At 38.4% G+C, this 21,820-nt stretch overlaps 1 long non-coding RNA gene across 1 annotated transcript in view; it reads right to left on the reverse strand.

Annotated features, from left to right (window-relative positions):
- Window positions 1-374: 374 nt before the first annotated feature.
- The window catches only part of LOC140515548 (uncharacterized), a 79,118-nt gene continuing 57,672 nt past the window's right edge, over window positions 375-21,820 (reverse strand). Inside the window, exons 2-3 of the long non-coding RNA XR_011971080.1 lie at window positions 20,767-20,867; window positions 375-480 (exon numbers count right to left, since the gene is read on the reverse strand). This is a non-coding gene — a long non-coding RNA (uncharacterized lncRNA). The remainder of the gene's footprint in view (window positions 481-20,766; window positions 20,868-21,820) is intronic.

The raw sequence follows: 21,820 nt of genomic DNA on the forward strand, positions 1-21,820 counted from the left end.
AGGTGTCTGTCTTTATGGTGAAGAAGAAAGATGGGACAAAAAGAGGTGAGAGGCAATGAGAAGAGAGGGTAAGAAGAATGGAAGGAGAAGGCAAGGGTGTTGTCCCAGCCTTTTGCACCCATTTAGAAAAGAGATCGATATTAAAGGGGCCAAAATTGGAACAAGGGTCCTTCTCCTTCTTTTAAACTAAAGCACTACAAAGAAGGGTTGGGGGCAGTTGACTTTCTCCTGAATGTAGCATTGTGGAGGGTGTGAAGATGGCAGGGACTTCTGGACTCTTTTCTTGCTCTACTTTAAATTCCCAGCCTAGGTATGCTGTCCTAATTTTGAGATGGAAATGAAGTACCAAAACCAAATGGAAGCTCACTATATACCTCCTGGTCACCTTCTCCTAAACTCACCACATTTTTCAAAGTAGCCACTTCATTTTCCACTCAAACAAGGAAGTATTCATGATGCTTCTCAGTAGGCAAGGACAGTCTGGAATAGAAAAAGAAGCCTCTTCAGGAGTTATATGACAATCTATAATGAGAAAGCATACAAATGGATTAAAAGACAAAACATATGGATCAAAGAGTTCTTTACATATGTTGATTTTTTTATCCCCAAAGCAACATATGTGAGAAGGATCTTCTTAAAGTCCCCTTTTTATGTTTATCATCTGGCTTGTGTTTCATTAAATGAATATCAGATTTTCTTTCTAGTTATGAGCTGTAAGACATTAGGGCTATCTCATAGGCCTGTGGCCATTTCCTCTGAGATAAGACTTTCTCACATTCATCCACTTGGGAGGACTTTCTCCCCTCCCTCTCATATCCATCCACTTTGGGAGACTTTCTCCCCTCCTTTTCACATCTATGCACTTTGTGAGACTTTCTCTCCTCCCTCTCACATCCATCTATCTTGGGGGACACTCTCTCCTCCACATTCATCTACTTTAGGGGATCTTTTCCCCTCCCAGTCACATCCCTCCACTTTGAGGGATGCTCTCCAATCCCTCACATCCATCCATTTTGAGGGACTTTCTCCCCTCCCTTTTACATCTATCCACTTTGTAAGACCTTCTCTCTTCCCTCTCACATCAATCTACTTTAGAGGTCAATTGCTGGGAAGCAGCATTTGGAAGGGCATGGAAAACCTCTCCTGGATCTAAGATTCTGGGACCCTGAGAGCTACAGGTGCACAAGAAATTGGGGTCTTTGAAAAGCAAATTGAATACTGTTTTAAGCAAATTAGCATCTACTTTAACAAGGATCAGGAACCAACTTGGGCATCGAAAGAGACATGAAGTGGGCTCTTTATATTATTCTTTTGGCTCAGGACCTAGAGAAGGATCCCAAGTGGCAATAAGATTAAAAAAGATCAAATAGATGAAACATGTTCATAATGAGCTCTTCCTTTCAGAATAACTCTCATCAGGTCATGAAATGTGAAGGGAGAAAGAACATTGAGGAACTGCAATGAAATCCAGGACCAGAATCTAGCAGGGTACAATGCAGAAGATCCTGGCATAGCAGTTGGGAGCCTTGAATATTATCTCTTGCTCTGTTGCTAGCTCACTGGGTACATAACCTCAAGTTTCCTCAAGAATGAATGAATTAAGCATTAATTATGTGCCAGGAAATGAGTTAATTATAAGAGATACAAATCTAAGAAAACAAAACAACCTCCAGCCTCGAGGACTTACATTCTAATATGGTAAAACAACACAGATAGGTGAGTTGGGGTCAAGAAGAAGTGTTTTGGACAGGGAAGTCTGAGAGAATGGTGACTGGAGAAATAGGGTAGTTGTGAGATATTTTCTAGGGTTCGTAGTGTTAAAATACGATTTTCAGAACAAATGCTAGATAAGTGATCACAGGAGGAAGTATTTGGGAAGAGAGTATAGAGATGGATGGGAAGAGTCCACATGGTTTCAGATAAAGAAAGGTGAGGTGAAATATTCATCAGAGCCCAGGGTCAAAGAGGTGGGAATTTGAGTTCTAATAGGAGAGAAAATGAAAGGATTGGACAAAGCTTCTACAATTTTGCACACATCAATTATGTGTCTACTGTGTACAAAAGAAGAGGCAAGGGACTAGGGGAATAGAAAACTAACCACATAGTCAGTATTATCTGGGTTCAAGCCTTGTGTTTCAGGCACATAGTAGGACACAAAGAAGGTCACTTCATTTCTCAGACCTCTAGTAACTTTCTAATACCAGAAGTTGCAAAAAATGTTGCAAATCTATATTAATATAAGGTGTTTCCTTGCTGAGATTTCTGTATAGCACTGCAATGACACCCCTCTCCCATGCATATACACTCTCTCACCCAAACTCCCATATCCCTTATGTTGTGACTGGGGATATAAAAACCAAAAATGGTAAAGGAAGTTGAGTGTGCTTTCCAGGCTAAAAAAGGAATCTTGGGGCCTCAGTTATCAAGATTTGGAAGGTATAACTTTTAAAAAATGCTGATTATATGGATAATTATTAACTTCTCCACTTTCCTTTGCATGAATAGTCTCTTAGTTCACATTGTTTCTTCTGTTATCTGAGATAAAACATATTGTTAAAAAATAAATAAGAGGAACAGCCTGAGGATACTAGCCAGTCATCTTTGTACCCATTCTTTTCATGTTTGCCTAGGGAAGAAGCTGTGCATTTCTCCTTCAATCCTATAAAGGACCTCTAAAGACTGAGGTAGCTCCCAGGATCAACGTCCAAAGGGGAAAAGTGGCATGGCAGCTAGAGAAGGTAGCCAAAGAACTGTTTCAAGTACCTGATTCCAGTTTGAGGTCAATGCAGTGAAATATAGGTTAAAATGGGAGAAATGCTATGGTGAAAGCTGGCCAGTGGCCCCAAGCACAGTAACTGGCACAATTTCCATGCTGGCACTTCTTCCAGAATACATTCCATGCAGTTACATGCCAACACTTGGGAATTCCTGGACCATGGCAACATCCCCTTCCCAGAAAATGGATTTCAGTTCCTAGCATCTGGAAACCCACAGCTCAAAAAGACTTCCTTTCTGAAACTATACAATACCTTTCATCCACCATGAATAGGCAGCTGGGGACAGCTGTGCCAGCTGCTCCCTATAACCAGGTCTTTGTTTGGAGTGTACATTGTGTGCTTCTGTAGAAATAAGAATCCCTCCCTTGGATGCCCAACAGGGTTTCTTGGAATCGTGGAGCACTCCTCCAGCTGGACTTTCATCCCACGTACATTCTTTCTGATTACTATACTTCCTGCAAGGCTATATGTTTCAGAAGATGGTGGATATTGTACCTTCCATGACTGTCCGAGAATTCCAAAATCTGTTAAGACCTGTAGTTCTGTCATCTTTAACTGGCAGGAATGACAATGAGGGAAGGATATAAAGCACACAGAGATGACATCTGACGCATCTGTACATGTTCTTTGTTCTTAACAAAATTCAACAAGAATACCCTTTGACAATGTGCCTCTGCTAGGGTTCTTGTGAGTAAGAACATCCTAAGACATCCCATTCTACTTTTTCAAGTTCCCAGTGCCTAGCATTCAATCTTTCATTTAATATACAACTGCTTCAGGACTGCTTCGATTTTTTTACGAGGCACATGGAGTTAAGTGACTTGCCCAGGATCACACAGCTAGCAAGTATCAAATGTCTGAGGCCTGATATGAACTCAGATCCTCTAGACTCAAGGGCTGTTGCTCTATCCACTGATCCACCTAGCTATTCCTTCAAGACTACTTTGAAAGGATAAACATGTGCAAAAGAGGAATAAAGAGCAGAAGCTAATGATTCCAGGAGACATCAAGAAACAATGAAACAAAAATAAAGGAACAGAAAAAAATTGAAGAAAATGTAAAATATCTCATTGGAAAAACAACTGACCTGGACAATATTCAGAAGAGATAATTTAAAAATTCATGAACTACCTGAAAGCCATGATCAAAAAAAGGGTTTAGACATCATCTTTCAAGGAATTACCAAGGACAACTGCCCTGATATTCTAGAACCAGAGGATAAATTGAAAGAAACCACTAATTATCTTCTAAAAGAGACCCCAAAAATGAAAACTTGCAGGAATGTCATAGTCAAATCCCAGAGCTCCCAGGTAAAGGAGGCAATATTTCAAGTAGTGAGAAAGAAACAATTAAAATATTGTGGAGCTACAGTCCAAATAACACAAGATTTAGCAGCTTCTACATTAAAGAATTGGAGGATTTGGAATATGATATTCTGGTGGACAAAGAATCCAGGTTTATAACTAAGAATCACTTACTCAGCAAAACTCAGTATAATTCTTCAGGGGGAAAAATGGGCATTCAATGAACTAGAGAGCTTTCAAGCAGTCCTGATGAAAAGCCCAGAACTGAAGAGAAAAATCTGACTTTCAAATGCAAGATTCAAGAAAAGCACAGAAAGGTTACAGTAAACAGGAATCATAAAGGATTCAATAAGGTCAAACTGTTTGCATTCCTATGTGGGAAGATGATACTTGTAACTCCTAAGATTTTTATTATTATTAGGACAGTTAGAATGAGTGTAAATGAACAGAGGCAATGGGTGTGAATTGACTATGATGGGATGATATCTAAAAAACATAAAATTAATGGGTGACAAAAAGGGAGCACTGGGAGAAGGAGGAAGGGAGAGGTAGAATGGGGTAAATAATCTCATATAAAAGAGATGCAAAAGAGTGAAAAGGAAGATTGATGAGTTCAGGGGGAGAGATGTGTGAACTTTACTTTTACTGGAATTGGCTCAGAGAGGGAATAACATACATACTCAGGTAGAGAAATCTATCTTACTCTACAGGGAAGTGGGTAGGGAAGAGAATAAGCAAAGGGGGTGCTGACAGAAGGGAAGGTAGACTGAGTATGATGGTGGTCAGAAGCAAAATACTGTTGGGAAGGGACAGGGTAAAAGTGGGAGATAGAAGGATAAATGGGAAAAATAGGATGAAGGGAAATACAGGCAATAATCATAACTTTTAAAAAATTATGACAAGTTTCTCTGGTAAAGGCCTTATTTCTTAAAGATATAGAGAACTGAGTCAATTTTATAAGAATACAAGTCATTCCTCAATTGATAGATGGTCAAGGTTAAGAAAAGGTAGTTTTCAGAAGAAGAAATCAAAGTTATCTATAATCAAATGAAAAAAATGTTCCAAATCACTCCTGATTAGAGAAATGCAAATTGAAATAACCCTGAGGTACCACCTTATACCTATAAGATGTTAGATAGATGTTAGATAGGCTAACAAAACAGAAAAGGAAAATGATAAGTGTTGGAGGGGACATGGGGATATTGGAACACCAAAACACTGTTGGTAGAGTTGTGAACTGATCCAACCATTCTGGAGTGCAATTTGGAACAATGACCAAAGGGCTATAAGACTGTGCATACCTTTTGACCCAGCAACAACATTACTAGTTCTATATCCCAAAGAGATTAAAAAAAGGAAAAGGATCTACATGTACAAGAATATTTATAGTAGGCCTTTTTGTAGTGACAAGGAATTGGAAATTCAGGGGATGCCCATCAATCGGGGAATGGTTGAACAAGTTGTGATATGTATGATTGTGATAGAATACTATTGTGCTATAAGAAATGAAGAGCAGGATGCTTCCGGAAAAACCTGGAGATGTACATGAACTGATGCAAAGTAAAGTGCACAAAACCAGGAGAACAGTGTACACAGTAACAGCAATTTTGTGCAATTATTAATTGTAAATGACTTAGCTATTCTTAGCAATACAATGATCCCAGTTAATTCCGAAGGATATATAATGAAAAATGCAATCCACCTCCAGAGAAAGAACTTGTAGTTTCTGAATGCAAATTGAGGCAGACTTTTTAAACTTTATTTTTCTTGGGGATTTTTTGGTCTATATTTTCTTTTACATGACAAATATAGAAATATATTTTGCCCAAATACAAATGCATTATATATATATGTATATATATATATATATATATGTATGTATACATAATGGCTTGTCTTCTTAATGAAGGTGGAGGAGAAGGGAGTGAAGAATTTAGAACTCAATTTTTTAAATGAATGTTAACTGTTTTCATATATAATTGCAAAAAATAAAATATTTTTAAAACATGAAAAAAGGAAATGTATTGAATGATCTGAACTGACATACCAAATCTAGAAATGAAGACCCAATTCTGAAATGGTATTACACTAACCTGATGACTGGATATCAAGAAGATGTTTATGAGATACTGAGCCAGGTGTAAGAATATGGGAAGATAGGTATATGCAAATAAACGAAGGATCTGTGAAGCGTGGGAAAATCCTGGTGTGGGGACTACCTCAACTGAGGCAGAGGGCAACCCTTCTATGAGTAGTAAATACATCCTATGGAGTTACCATAAGCACACAGAGATTAGGCGACTTTCCCAAGGTCACACAGCTAGGCAGTTTCACAAGTAAGATTTGAATGATCCACTACCCTACTAGGATTGGAATGATGTAGAGCTAATGTACTAATATACATGGATTTTGAGAAGTTTGTATTATTAATTATGTTGATATTAGTCATGATGAAATTATTATTATTAGTGTCATTGAACTGGGAATAAGTTTGTAGCAAGCCATATTACACTAAATTGCATTACATGATTTAGGCAGGGTTACACTTCAGGGTCCCAAGGTGACAGCTAGCCACAGAATAACTTCTGTAAGGAAAATAAAAAGAAAGAACTAGTTTGCTGAGAGGATAAAGATAATGATCTGATTGGGAAAGAAAAAAACCCCCTATAGCAATCACTCCCACTTGATTCCTATGGAATAACACACTGGGACTAAGAGAAGAGATTCGGATTTTGATGGGTTACTTGGAAAGAGGCTCCAAAGTCATACAATGCCCTTTGAGGAGTTGAGTAAGGTGACATCTGTGCTATAACATAGACTATACTCATGAACTACATGAGTAAATAAAGTTTCACATATACTTCAAAATTTAAGTCTATAATAACTCAGGGGCCCAAGGGGGTCCTAATTTGCTGGTCACAGAGTCCTATGGAGAGCATTTTGGCGTAGTTGGTCGAATTCAAGACTAGGGCAATATGTGAGTTGTATAAAAGATTATGATTTTCCTGAGAAGGACCTGATCACATGGCAAATGAAATTCTTGAATAGTGTTTCTAATTGAGGATAGTTGCTGGTCACTTTTCAATGGGGGCATTTGGAGCTGGGGACCATATGGTAAAAATTGTGGGAATGGGTAGATAGCATTTTATTGACCTTTAAATTCAAAGTGGGAGTCCTCTGTATTCCACAGAATACACGCTCTACAGAGGAAGCTATTGGTAGATCTAGAGGACCATCAGACTCTAGGGCATATAAGACAATACAAGGTCCTGATTTACCAATATGCCCTCTCTGTGCCTGCAAAAGAAAATATAATTGTACATTGCAAGGAAAAGGTATCTCAGTGAGGGAATTAGAATTGGACTATTCAAAATTACAGCAAGAATTGTCCAAGATGAGTGAAAACATCCTTGAGCATCAAGAAAAGACAATAAAGACATTGGAATGGGGCCATACGTGAGCCACACAGCACTGAAGACACCATTACCCTCAGGGACTCTGGGACCTAGATTGCAAGGTTTTATTAATCTTTAACAATGGGCACGAGTGTTTCATGTATCTCTAGGAAAAGAGATTTCTTTTCATAGACCAATAGAGAAGCACATATCTGGTATGAGTACTATATACTACACCAAAGAGAGATTAGGCAGGGGAAGCCCTGTAAAATATTTTATCACAGATAAGTAATGAGCAGAAAAGGAGGAGGGCCAGTTGTGTAGTGACATAAGTGATAAATAAATAGCCTGTGTACTCTACTGGTATCAATACAATGTTAAAAAATCTCTTGAGGAAGGCCCTCAGAATATAAGGTGGACCCTGTTTGGAGAATATATGGGAGGCCATGGACATATCCCACATGAGGTAGCATGGATGGGCTATAAACTGCATCACTTGAGATAGGACCTATTTTGAAAAGATCATAAATCTGTTCATGTATGGCAATACTGGAATATGGATATGAGACAGGGAACAACAGCTTTTGAATGATTACAAATGAATATTACATGTGTGTGTGTGTGAGACCTCTTTAATTTCCACTGAACTGGGACATCAAGGGACATTGTAGGTATGGTGCCACAGAAGAAAATGGGGACTAGTAAGGTTGTACATGGTGAAACACTATCTTAGCTCCCTCCCTAGTGGCATACAGAACCTAACTTCTATTAAACCACAGAAAATGCTGGTGCAAGGAAATGACATGTTATTGTCTCAGTGACACCCACCGCTCAGAAATGCTAGCACCTAAGTGCACTTTATAATGGGAGACCCTTGAGAAACTAAAATGAAAGGATGTGTATCACAATCAAGGATTGTGGTAGGAAATCAAGGGTTAGATAACATTGTTCCGGAGGCATGGGGGAGAACTTCTGTTTTCTCCATCTCCTAAGAACATTTTTCCTTCTAAAACCAGGCTTTACCATGGAGAGGAGGCAAGGGCATGACACATCAACTGGCAGCTTCCAACCCACACTTTGTAAATAGTTTTGAAAACTAAGCATGGCTAGGGACTGTCCCGATAGTCTATTTTCCCCTTTATTCCCCCCCCAAAAAGAGACATCTCCCTCAGTTTCTGCCTACTTTTCCACAGCACTATTAATAATTGAGTAGAATGGCTCCTTTTGTGGGTACAAGTTGGATTAGTCCTCTGAGATCCCTTCCAATCCTTAAGAATCTATGATTTTTGAGTCAATTAAAATTGATCTCTGTAATTAGCTTAATTTTCTACTTTCCATTTTCTCCTACATGATTCAAAAGTGGAAAACAAGGTCAAAATTGGGTGGAGTATATTAGAAAGAAAAACTAGAATCCATTCATTTGCTTTTAGACCTGTTCAGAACAATATCCATCAGATTCGGATTCTTTTGAGATAAAAGAGGGAACACTGCCTAGCAGCCAATTAAATGTCGGGTGTCTTGCAACAAGTTCCCTAAGAAAAGAATGAAAGGTGTCCTATTCCTCAGAAATCCACAATGATTTTGTGTTTCTAAAAATAATTTAGCTGACAAAAATGCCCTCCAAATAATTGCAAACTTGCTAAGAGAAGGTGAGAGATATCTATGAACACTCTAAGAACACACATCTTGCACTTGGTCTGGGTCTCTAAATTTCTCACTGTATCTGTCTCTGTGTTTCTCTCTTTTTCTTAGGGGACAAAGGCCTGGGCCAGCTCAGCCTTGATAATGTTTTATTCCATTATCAGAAAGCTGACATATTCTTAGTAATTTCAGCAGATGATTCTACCTCAGGTGTAATTAAAGACCAATTATTGAGAGTGAAGTGGGCCAAGATCAGCCCCATTCTCTGGGAAGGACAAAGTGGAAGAAAACGATGTCAAGAAAAATGTGTGCAGAGCATCAAAAAGCACCAGGAGAGGTGACGTATTAAAGCAAGTAATTTGAGGGGCAATACTGAAGCAGGATTAATGCTATATGTTCAATACAGTCAGTTCTCTATGTGTCATTAGAGTGTCCAGATGGATCTGCCAACAAAGAAACTTCGTTACCTCATCTATGGGATGCAGTGCCCAGGAAGTAAACTTTGGAGGGCCACAGCCTCTTTGGATTGTAAACACAGCATATTAGAGAACTACTACATAGCTAGTTAGGTATACCATAGCCCTTCTGGAATAAGACTTAGGGAAAATGACCTTTTGAATAGCGATCAAAATATAATTGTCAGTATACTAAAAATGGTATTTCAATAGCAGCCCTACAATACATAGGAACATAAAAAGAAGCAAATTATCATTAAATAACTGTGAAGGAAGACTTGAATATCTCAGTTCATGGTTTAGAATTAGTTGCCTTGCATGGACTGTGGTCAGGACATCTTAACTGGCATTAGGAGGCTGTCCAAGTTAGTGTATTATTTATTAATGGAAAAATTAAAATGAAATGAAAAGCACACTTTCTACTGATGAGAGCTCAGGCTTAATAGGGCAGAGTTTGCCTCGGGTTTGCTCTGAAATAGCAAGAAAAATATGAACAATCATACTTATAAGCCCAGAGAAAGGAAAGAGATGGCCCAACACAGTGAAAATACACATTTATACAATGTACAGTCGCAAATGTCTTTCAATATCCAGCTACTTTAATTTTCTCCAAAATTGCTACTTATGCCTTCAGAATAAGCCTAAAATTGGCTACCAATCCCTTTCTGATAAATCTGATTTTGTTTCCAAAAGCAAATCATTCATTTCAACCCATTTAAATGAACACTATCAAAACCTACATACGGGTACCAGGGGTACAAAGATACAAATGAAAAAAATGCCTATCCTCAAGGACATTACTCTCTACCCAGTTTGTAAAGAGAGGAGGAAACATAAGAAAGTCTGAGGCAGAAGGGAGTATTAATGCCTAAGGTGATGAGAAAAGATTTTATGTAGGAACTAAGACACGGATCTAGCAATTATGGATGCTAAAAATCCTAAGTGGCAAAGGTGAGGAGACACTGTATTACAGGCATAGAGGACACTGCAAAGGCCCAGAGGTGGGACAGAGAAGCCTAAGGTCAAGAAATAACCCATTTTAACTGTACATTAATACGTATGAAAGGGAAAATGAACAACAAGCTTTGCAAGGTAGGCTGAAGTTAGATTGGGAAGTACTTGACATTCTTGGCAGGGGAATCAATATCCTAGAGGCAACCTAAACATGTCAGAAGTTTATCCTGGCAGCTCTGCAGAGATTCAGTTGGAGAGGGGAGAAACCAATTAGGAGACTCTTGCAGTTAATTCAGATAAGAAGTGATATGGTCTGAACTAAGGTGGTGGCTGTGTGAGGAGCAGAAAAAATGGGAGATGGAGACATTGTGGAAGTCATAATAAAAAGAATTTATAGAATGTTTCAGTTTGCAAAGTACTTCATGAATATTTCATTTTATGCTCACAGTAACCCTGAGAGGTGTTATGATTATCTGCATTTTACAGATGAGGAAACTGAGGCAGATAATGATTAAATGACCTGCCCAGGGTTACACATCTAGTAAGTGTCTGTGAGGTAAAATTTGAACTCATGTTTTCTTGACTCCAGGTCTGGTACTCTATCCACTGGGCCATCTAACTGTAAAACCAACATGCCCTCCCAACTGATTGGATTAACAAGTTTGGGAATAAGATGGAGAGTCAAAGATGATTCTGAAGTTATGAGCCAGAGTATCCGGCAAGTTTGGAGGACGGGCAAGTTTTACTGAGGGGGGAAGATTATGAGTTTTTTTTAACTTTACATAGTATGAACAATATTTATATAGTAAAAATATTATATTATATTATATTTCTATTGTGTTTATGGACAAGAGATTTTCTTTTTGAAAGATATATTTATTCTTAACTGTCAAAATCAGCCAAAATAAAATTTAAGGAAGGTATATGTAAAATGCTTTGATCCTCAGTGATGTCCAGCCTCTTATACTGCTTTGAGATCATATCAGTTGAAATCTTTTGAGGATTCTGGGAAGATGGCGAAGGAAGTCAGAAAATTTCAAGTTCTATGGACTTCCCCCACAGATAAGACAAAATAGTGCCTCAGGGTAAACAGAGAGTAGCAAAAATAAGCAAGAGTTGGGGCAGAACAGTGGTCCTCCTGGGACAACTGGGAGAACATCCAAAGAAAAGTCCCATGGCTGAGGTTTGGTCCCAGTCAAGACACCTCCAGACTAGTTCTGCTGAAACAAGAAGCAGTAAACTCTGGGGCTAGGCGGTTTGGGAGGCAGCCTCATCCCCAGCCACAGGAACTTTTACCTCCTGGACAGTGTGGGGACTCAGGTGTCTGAGAAGGGGAAGACTGAGGGAACCTCTACTGATAATGGACCCCAGGCTCAGGTGTGCTGACAAGAGGCAGCCCTGAGGAAGAAGGAACCAACACACTCGGGAAGGGTTGGGAGGGGGTGTAAAGAAGCAGTGGGTTGGGGACACTGCTGGCTATGGGCACTTACAGGAGGGAAGAGTTGTTGGTTTCGGTTCCAGGCCAGAAGGGAGAATGGAAGGAGAATATGAGGACAGAGGCATCATTTCCCATACCCCAGGATTAGAGGGGAATACAATAACAAACTGCTACAAATAAAAAAAAAAATGAACAGGCAAAGGAGAAAGAATCCAACTATAGAAAGTTATTATGGGAATAGAGAAGACCAGGGGTTCATCTTCAGAGAAGTGTATTGAAGCAAAAAAAAAAGCCTCTCCTACCTCAAAAAATTAACATCAAATGGTCCCCTTCCCAAAAAGAATTCATAGAATTTTAAAGATTTTAAAAATAAAATGAGAGAGATTGAGGAAAAAAATTTAATAAAGAGAGAAAATTCAAAAAAATATCCCAAGTAGATTATGAAAAGAAAATCAACTAACTAGAAAAGGATATCCAGAATCTTAAGGAAGAAAATGACTCCTTGAAAATAAGAAGTGGGTAAGGGGAAACTAGCAAAGTTATGAGACCAAGAAATAATAGCACAAAATATAAAGGATGAAAAAATAGAAGAGAATGTGAAACATTTCACAAGAAAAACAAGTGATCTGGAGAACGGATCAAGAAGAGGAAACATAAGAATAATCAGACTCCCTGAAAGCTACAATAAAGAAAAAAGAATCTTGATACAATAATACAAAAATAATTAAAGAAAATTGGCCTGAAATGTTAGAAGAGGAGAAAGTAGAAATAGAAAAAAATCTACCCATCACCACCTGAAAGAGATCCTACAAGGAAAACCTACAGGAATATCATAGTCAAATTCCAAAACCTCCAGCACAAGGAGGAAATATTTTGAGTGATAAAAAAATTCAACTACAGTGAAGCCACAATTAGAATCACACAAGACCTAGCAACAGTGACACTGAAAGACTGCAGGTCTTGGAAGAGTATATATAAAAGAGCAAAACAGCTGAGGTTGTGGCTGAAAATGTCAGACTCAGCAAAGTTAGGCATAATTCCCGAATGTAAAAAAGGACATTCAATGAACTGTCAGACTTTCAGGATTTCGCTACAAAAAATTCTGAACTCAATAGAAAATTTGACATAAGAGATCCAAGAGAAATATAAAGTACATAACAAAGACTAATTACAAGAGACTCAATACAGACTGTTTAGTTTTTATATGAGGAAATGTAAAATGTATGTCTAAGATTCTTATTAGTAATTGAGTAGTGCAAAAGAAATATTGAGGTAGACATGAATATGATGTGATTTTTAAAAGTAACCATTTAAGAAAAGGTAAAAAGACTAATGCAAATGAGATGCAAAAGGAAGAAATGACACAGAGGAATTAGATGAAGGAAGAGGTCTTGTAGTTCTGGAACCCTACTCTCATTGGGAATGGGTTAAAGAGGGAACAATACATACATACATACATACATACATACATACATACATACATATATATATATACATATACATATAGAGGTATAAAAGTTTTCTAAATTCAGAAAGAAATAAAAGGCTAAGGAGATAGAGAGAGGAGAGAGGGTAAGGGAGGGATTTTTAATGGACACCCCATGCACATCAAATCTGGATAAAGAGAGAAAAATATATATATTTAGAAGGGAATAACTATTTTCTAAACTTATAAAGAAATAAGAGGTTAAGAGAATAGGATAAGAGGGTTATAGAAGGATGTTTAGATTAATGGGAATGGGAGAATAAGGGAGGAATCTTTGGAAGGGGTAGATTAAGTAACAGGAGGGCAAGGTAGTGGGTAGAAGTGAAGTAGAGGAATCAGGAAGGATAGGAAGTAATAGTATACATAAAATAAAGATCAGGAGTAGGCTTTATTAGAAACAAAAAGCAGAGGTAATCATCATGATCTCAGACAAAATTAAAGCTAATATAGATTTAATCAAAAGAGAAAAATAGGGAAACTACACTACATGTCAGCCATATTAATTAATACTGTTTTAGACTATTTAAAATAACTACTAGACAGTATAAGGCTGGAATACTGCTGTGGTGTAAGGAATGATGAGTTGGTGGACTATATACACATATATATGTAAATATGCATGTATATGTATGTGCATATGTGTGTATACACACATACACACACCCAAACATACACACATATCCATGCTTAATTGTAGTCTTCTGGGGGAAAGGGGAGTAAGGAAGGAGGTAAAAAAGAAGAAAGTAAAAAGTGCACAGCAGAACACCAAAAAGAAATTACAAGGAAGCAAAAAAAAGATGGACAGACTTGAACACAGTACATAGCATTACATCGTATTATATCATATTAATTATATGTAGTATATGCATTATAAAGGATTTCTTGATTTAGAAATTTATTGCTGTATATTTTCAATCCTCTTTTATGTTCTTCTGTGCACATGGCAATGCTATTTTTTCTTTTCTTATTTTGTATTTAAGTTTCATTCTTTAAGTTTATTATGTTTATTTTTACTTTTCTTATGTATTATGTTTAAATTGAATTAATTTTTTGTTTTTTAAAAATTTTAATTTATTTGTTTTCAGTTTTCAACAATCACTTCCATAAGTTTTAAATTTTCTCCCCCTGCCCTGAGATGGCATGCGATCTTATATTGGTTCTACACATACATTCTTATTAAACACATTTTCACATTTGTCATGTTGCACAAAAGAATTCAAATGAATGGGAGAAACAGTAAGAAAAATCAAACCAAAACAAAACGTAACACATGAGAAAATATTATGCTTCATTCTGTGTTCTGATTCCATAGCATTTTGCCTCAAGAGTCCTTTGGGGATGTTTTAGGTCCTTGCATTGTTAGCCCTTCAGGGCTAGGTCTATCAGAAACAGTCTTCACATACTTTGTAAAATGTTCTCCTCGTTCTGTTCATTTCACTCAGAAGAGTTCATATAAATCTTTCCAGGTTTTTCTGAAGTCTGACTGTTTGTCATTTCTTAATAGCACAACAGTATTTCATAACATTCATATACCACAATTTGTTCCCCTTGATTTCCAGTTTTTGGCCACCACAAAAAAAGCTACTATAAATATTTTTGCACATGTGGAACCTTTTCCTATTTTTATGATCTCTTTGGGATACAGTCCTAGAAGTGATACTGCTGGGTCAAAGGGTATGCGCATTTTTGTAGCCCTTTGGACGTAGTTCCAAATTGCTCTCCAGAATGGTTGGATCAGCTCACAGCTCCATCAACAATGAATTATGTTCCAACTCTCCCACATCCTCTCCAACACTTATCATCCTCCTGTTCTGTCATGTTTGCAATCTGACAGGTGTGATGTGGTACCTCAGAGTAGTTTTGATTTGCATCTCTCTAATCAATACTGATATAGAGCATTTTTTCATATGACTATAGATAGCTTTAATTTCCTCCTCTGAAAACTGCCTGTTCATATCCTTTGACCATTTGTCAATTGAGGAATGACTTGTATTCTTGTACGTTTGACTCAGTTCTCTATATATTCTAGAAATGAGGCCTTTATCACAGACACTGGTTGTAAAAATTCTTTTCTGGTTTTCTGCTTCCCTCCTAATCTTGGTTGCATTGGTTTTTTGTGCAAAAACTTTTCAATTTAATGTAATCAAAATTATCCATTTTGCATTTCATAATGTTTTCTGTCTCCTGTTTGGTCATAAATTCCTCCATTCTCCATAAATCTGACAAGCTTTCCCTTTCTCCTCTAATTTGTTTATAGTATCAGCCTTTATATCTAGATCTTGTACCCATTTGGACTTTATTCTTGTGTACGGTGTTAGGCATTGGTCTATGCCCAGTTTCCACCACACTATTATCCACTTTTCCCAGTAGTTTTTGTTAAACAGCGAGTTCTTATTCCAGAAGCTGGGGTCCTTGGGTTTGTCAAACAGTAGCCTGCTATAACCATTGACTACTGTGTCTTGTGTACCTAAACCTATTCTACTGACCTACCCCTCTATTTCTTAGCCAGTTCCAAGTGGTTTTGATGATTGCTGCTTTATGATATAATTTGAGATCTGGTAGGGCTAGGCCACCTTCCTTAGCATTTCTTTCCATTAATTCCCTTGATATTCTGGACCTTTTATTCTTCCAGGTGAATTTTGATATTATTTTTTCTAGCTCTAGAAAATAATTTTCTGGCACTTTGATTGGTATGGCACTGAATAATTGAATTAATTTAGGTAGAATTGTAATTTTTATTATATTAGCTTGGCCTACCCATGAGCAACTGATGTTTTTCCAATTATTTAGATCTGACTTTATTTGTGTGAAAAGTGTTTCATAATTGTGTTCATATGGTCCCTGGGTTTGCTTTGGCAGGTAGACTCCCAGATATTTTATGGTGTCTACTGTAGACACTTTAAATGAGATTTCTCTTTCTATCTCCTGCTGTTGGGCTTTGTTAGTAATAGACAGAAATGCAGATGATTTATGTGGGTTTATTTTGTATCTGGCAACTTTGCCAAAATTGTTTATTATTTCAAGTAGTTTTTTTTTAAAGAAATCTCCTGGGGAAAAATTGTCATACAGCATATTCTTTTTTTAATGAAAAACTTTTCTTCCTTAGGGTAGGTCGGTGGCACTGAAGTGAACAGAGCTCTGGGCCTAAAGTTAGGAAATGAGTTCAAATCCGACCTCAAACACTTTCTGTGTGGGCAAGTCACTTATTCCTGTTTGTCTCAAGTTTCCTCATCTGTAAAATGAACTGGAGAAGGAAATGGCAAATCAATGCTGTATCTTTGCCAAGAAAATCCCAAATGGGGTCACGAAGAGTCGAACATGACTGAAATGACTGAACAACTTTCTTTTCTTCTTATTGTTTTATAAGAGGCCTTGAAATAACTTTACTACTGTGGTGGGGCTGGCAAAACAGGGGATAGACCAGGGCTTGGCTTCTTGCATGTGAACTATAGGCAGCACTGGTAGTACGTGGGAGACCTCCTAATGTAGCTGGAGAATTACAGGAGCATGACATCCAACTGGACCCCTGAATTTTTCTAATTACACAATAAGGGCAGGACAGATAGAGCAATGTACTTGGCAATACGATGAGGATGGAAATTCTAGCTCTGACTTTCACTTCTTATGTACCCTAGGATAAGTCACTTAAACATTCCGTGCCTCAGTTTCTTCTGCTATAAAGTGGAAATAATAATGCCATTGAGATAATAATGCCATACTGAGGCTCAAGTAAGATGTACAGAAAGAACATGATAGACTTAAAGTGCTGCCACGTATTCTTGGCATCTCATTTGGTTTATCTTTTGCAATGGACTTAAGACAGAAAAGGATCAAGATCAACTTGAAATAGTCTTTGATATTTAACTACTGCTGTTGTGATCATGATTACTGTGAGCTAGCTGTTCTAGTCCTTTCTTGAAGGTGTAGAGATAAAAACCATTCATGGGAAAATGCCAATTTCTGCTGTTATTTCTGTATATTTAATATTCTGTGACCTATTATGAAAAGATTGCCTTTTGTAATTGGAAAATGAGTACAGGGATACAAGATAATCTTCTGTAGATCCAGAGGAAGCATCTTTGGAATATTGTCAGTAACAGATAGCCTGATGGGAGGATGGGATAATGGGATGATGCAATAATGGGATGACATATACATCCACGTTGTTTTAATCTCTTCCACTAAGTCTCTATATTTGGAAAGCTTTTCAGCTCATGCAGTTTAGAGATGATGAGTATTTGGTGTGGTGACATCTATTTAAAACGGTATCCTTAAACTTTTATGGCTCAATATTATGTCTGGACCATTGTGGGCAAGAGCTTTGTCTCTAATGATGCTCTGGCTCCAGGACAGTTTATTTGCTGAATTTTCAAGGTGACTTGGGAGTTTATATTTGGAATGTGGAAACTTGGCATGTGTTACCTCCAGGAGAGTGAACTTCTAGCGCATAATTCCAGTTATAGGATTGTGCCTTTCTAAGTATCTGGTAAGGGTTCAGTATGTGCCACTTACAATGATGTGCTGCACAATTTTTACCCTTTCATTGTGTAATTATTGTCATTTTGGTAATGATAGTTTCTATCTTCTGGCTTCACTTAGGGTAATAACCTTTCAAAAACTTATCACAGAATCTCAATAACTCATACTTGTACAGGAATCTCCTGTCCAACATTCCAGACAGGTGGGAATGCAACCACCGCTTGACCCCCAGAATTGAGGAGCCTTCCCGGGTGGCCTATTATACATTTGTGAGAAATTAGCCCAACTCCCAGACACTGCTTCTAATCCTGCCCCATAGGTCACACTGATATCTAATGGTTATTCTACTTTATAGGCTTTTAAATTCCTGAGAAGAGCTATCATGTCCCCTCAAAGACTTCCCTTCTCCCTGCTTCAGCACTTATGGGTCCTTCAGTTCATTCCTTTTAGTCAGAGTCTCCAGCGATCTCACCATGCGGACTGCCTACCTTTGAATACTCTCTAACTTATCTGCAGTTAACAGTCTGGATAAGACTCAGTTCTAATCATAGACCCATTCCTTGGTCAAAGGACAGAGGCCTTCCATTAAGAGCACCTACAGGTAAGTTGGTTTTGGTACATAGTCTAAGGGCAAGACCCCTTGCCCCCTTTTTCTGCCACTTTGCACTGTCGGGTATACAGAAGCAAGGACAATTTTGTCTTTATGTCCATTTCCTGGTTCACCACTGTCCCCCAGATTGACCCTACCACCACAACCACTGACCAAAGTGCTGATGATGGCTCTCTCTATACACAGCTACGCTGCTTTTGAGTCAACTGACACAATGTGTTGCCAGATCCCTAGTCAGAAAGGCCATTGAGGAGGATCTGCTTATGAGAAGTGTCCTTCCTATATATATATATATATATCAAGGGGGCAAGGGCTAGCAGTAAGGGGATAAAGAAAGGCTTCCTGCAAAAGGTGGATTCAGAGCTATTTCGAAGGAAGCCAGGGAAGCTAGGATTTAGAATAGAGGAGAAAGACAATTTCTGAGTATGGGGGACAGCCAATACAAAGGCAAGGAATTGGGACATGGAACATTGTGAGTAAGAAACAGGAAGTAGCTGAAGAAAGCTGCAATACAGATCACAGCAGGGGAAGTTATGTGCAATGAGGCTGGACAGATAGGGTGGAATCAAGCTATATGGGACTTTAAGAGGTAAACAGATGAGTTTGTATCTGAACCTAGAGGTCAAACAGAGCCATAAGTTTATTGAGTAGGAAGGGTGATCTGGCCAGACTTACACTTAAGAAGATTACTTTAGTAACTGAGTAGGAGATAGATTTAAGTAGGGAAGAGACTTGGGGCAAGGAGACCAAGCAGAAGGCTCTTTCAGTCCTTCAAGGATAGACAATGGGCCTATACCAGGTTGGCATCTGTGTGAGTGGAAAGAAGAGGATGCATATGAGAGATGGTGTGAGAGTAGGAAGGATTAGATTTGGCAACAGATGGGCCATGTGGGCTGAGTATGAGTGAGGAGTTGAGGATGACACAAAGACTGTAAGTCTGGGTATCTGGGAGAATGGTGGTACATTCTACAGTAACAGGAAATCAGGAAAATGAGAGCTCTTTGGGAGGAAATAAGGAGTTCTGGGTTAAACTGGGTAAATTTGACCTACACAAATTTTGCTTTTCGTTCTCCCAACAGAATGGTCCCTCCTTTTCCAGTCCTATTTCAGTGAACTTATGATCTCATGGATGGGATCACAGTCAATCCACATACTTTCTCATGCTGTGCAACTCCTCCAAGTCTTTCCATAAATCTTCCCAAGAGAGAAATCTAGTCTTGGAGGGCAGCCACTGCAAAGTCATGGAGATGGGAGATGGAGCATTATGGGAATGGAACAGAAAATAGGTCAGTGTCTGCACTGCTGAGAGTAGGAGGGGCAGTAATATTATCCTTCCAGTGCATTGCCTTTCAGCACACCAATGGCAGTTTGTGCATTGCCTTTGCTCCAGTCTTCACCTAGCTTCTACTTCCAGGTGATCCTGGGAACTTGCTGAGGTTTGCCCATGCTGTCTCCATTGCTGCTAGTTCCTAATGCTTCTCTCTCTACTGTATTGTCTCCCAAGCAAGAAAGCTTTGGTTTAGAATTTTTCACGTGCATGGATTTGTGAGCCCTTTTTGAACTTGGTTGGAAGACAGGTGAGGGGTTGGTCCAACTGCTTGTACAATGAGTATTTTCATCATGTGCCTTCTTGGCATGTGCCTGCTATACTTAAAATTTCTGGTTTTATTTAGAGTATGAGAGCCAATCCTCCCATGGCTCAGCTAGTTCCTCTAGTAATCCAGTGACTCTGTGGTTACAGGACAGTCGTTTGTCATTTCAAGTACTCACAGATAAACTAATTATTATAAATAGTCTAGAAATTGTGATTCATAGTAGCACCCTCAGGCCCTTTTCAAGAACCCCACCATTACTCCTGCAAAAGCAGAAGGCTACCAAACCTGAAAACCATCTTCCAATGTTTCTCTGTGTCACACTTTGCCAGGGTCCATGGTTTTATCACTTAGTGCTGTATCCTAAACCACTGGAAACCCAGTCATCCTTGGGGACACACCTCACTTACTTATACTCGACTATGTAGTCATAATCCTTTGGAGACTATGGCATTCACAGCATTTTTTTTTACATTATTTCATTAATAAATTTACATATTTTAGTGCCAGAGAAGCCTACTCTCTATGGCCTATAGGTATTTATTTTGTGCTAAGTCAAATCTCCCATGTTATAGAGATGGCTCGAAGCCTCTAGTGGACAGTAATACATAGGGGGAGCAATTTTTGCACCTTACCTCAGGCACACGAATGTTTCCGTCCAACTCTGCTTCCAGCCCACCTATTTTCTGAACTTTCCCCTGAAAGCCCAGTCGCAAACACAATGTTGACTTCAAAACTAAAATGAACAAGAAAACACAAAACTTTAGAATCAGCCTTTCCACTCCTCCAAATATTTGCTCCTGCTTTAATAACTTCCATCATCAGAACAACTTTTTAGACAGCCATTACCATTTAAGTAATCCCATCAGTAAGAGAAAGTCAACTGAATTTGTCATGGTGGGAGATGTTGCATTCATTCCTTTTCTAATGGCTTATTTCTGGTCATTTGGGAAGTGATTATATGTACATGGAAAGACCATTGGGGAGATTTGGGTTGATATCCCCAATCTGTTATGTATTAGGACTATCCACAGTGCTCATTATCTCTTGCTATCCCCTTCTACTGCCCTATGTTTCTGAAAAAGAGAGCATACACACACACACACACACACACACATAGACAGAGAGTACAGGCTGTGTTGAATCAGAAGAGATGATACCCATAAAAAAAGATATAAAATAAAAATTAAGGGGTGAGGGAGGAAAATACTGGGAGGAGAAAGGGAGAAATGGAATAGGGCAGGCTATAACTCATCAAAGAGATAAAGAAAAATCTTGTTCAATGAAGGAGAAAAGGGAGAAGAGGAAGGGGGAAAAGTGAAGCTACTCTCTCCATATATGGCTTAAAGAGGGAATAACATGCTCACTAAATTTGGTATGAAAAGCTATCTTATACTAGAGGAAAGTAGGGGAGGAGGTGACAAGCGGGGTGAGGGGAATGATAGAAGGGAGGGCAAATGGGAAAAGGGAGTAACTAGAAATAAACACTTTTGGGAAGGGACAAGGTCAAATGAGGGAATAAAAAATAAGGCGGGATAGAGTAGGATAGAGGGCAATAGAGTTAGTATTACACAACACGATTATTATGGAAGTCTTTTGCAAAACAACATATATTTAATCTGTATTGAATTGCTTGCCTTCTCAGTGGGGATGGGTAGGGAGGGAGGGAAGGAAAGAAGGTGGAATTCA

Source organism: Notamacropus eugenii, chromosome X, assembly GCF_028372415.1.
Source record: "Notamacropus eugenii isolate mMacEug1 chromosome X, mMacEug1.pri_v2, whole genome shotgun sequence".
Taxonomy (NCBI): Eukaryota; Metazoa; Chordata; class Mammalia; order Diprotodontia; family Macropodidae; genus Notamacropus; species Notamacropus eugenii.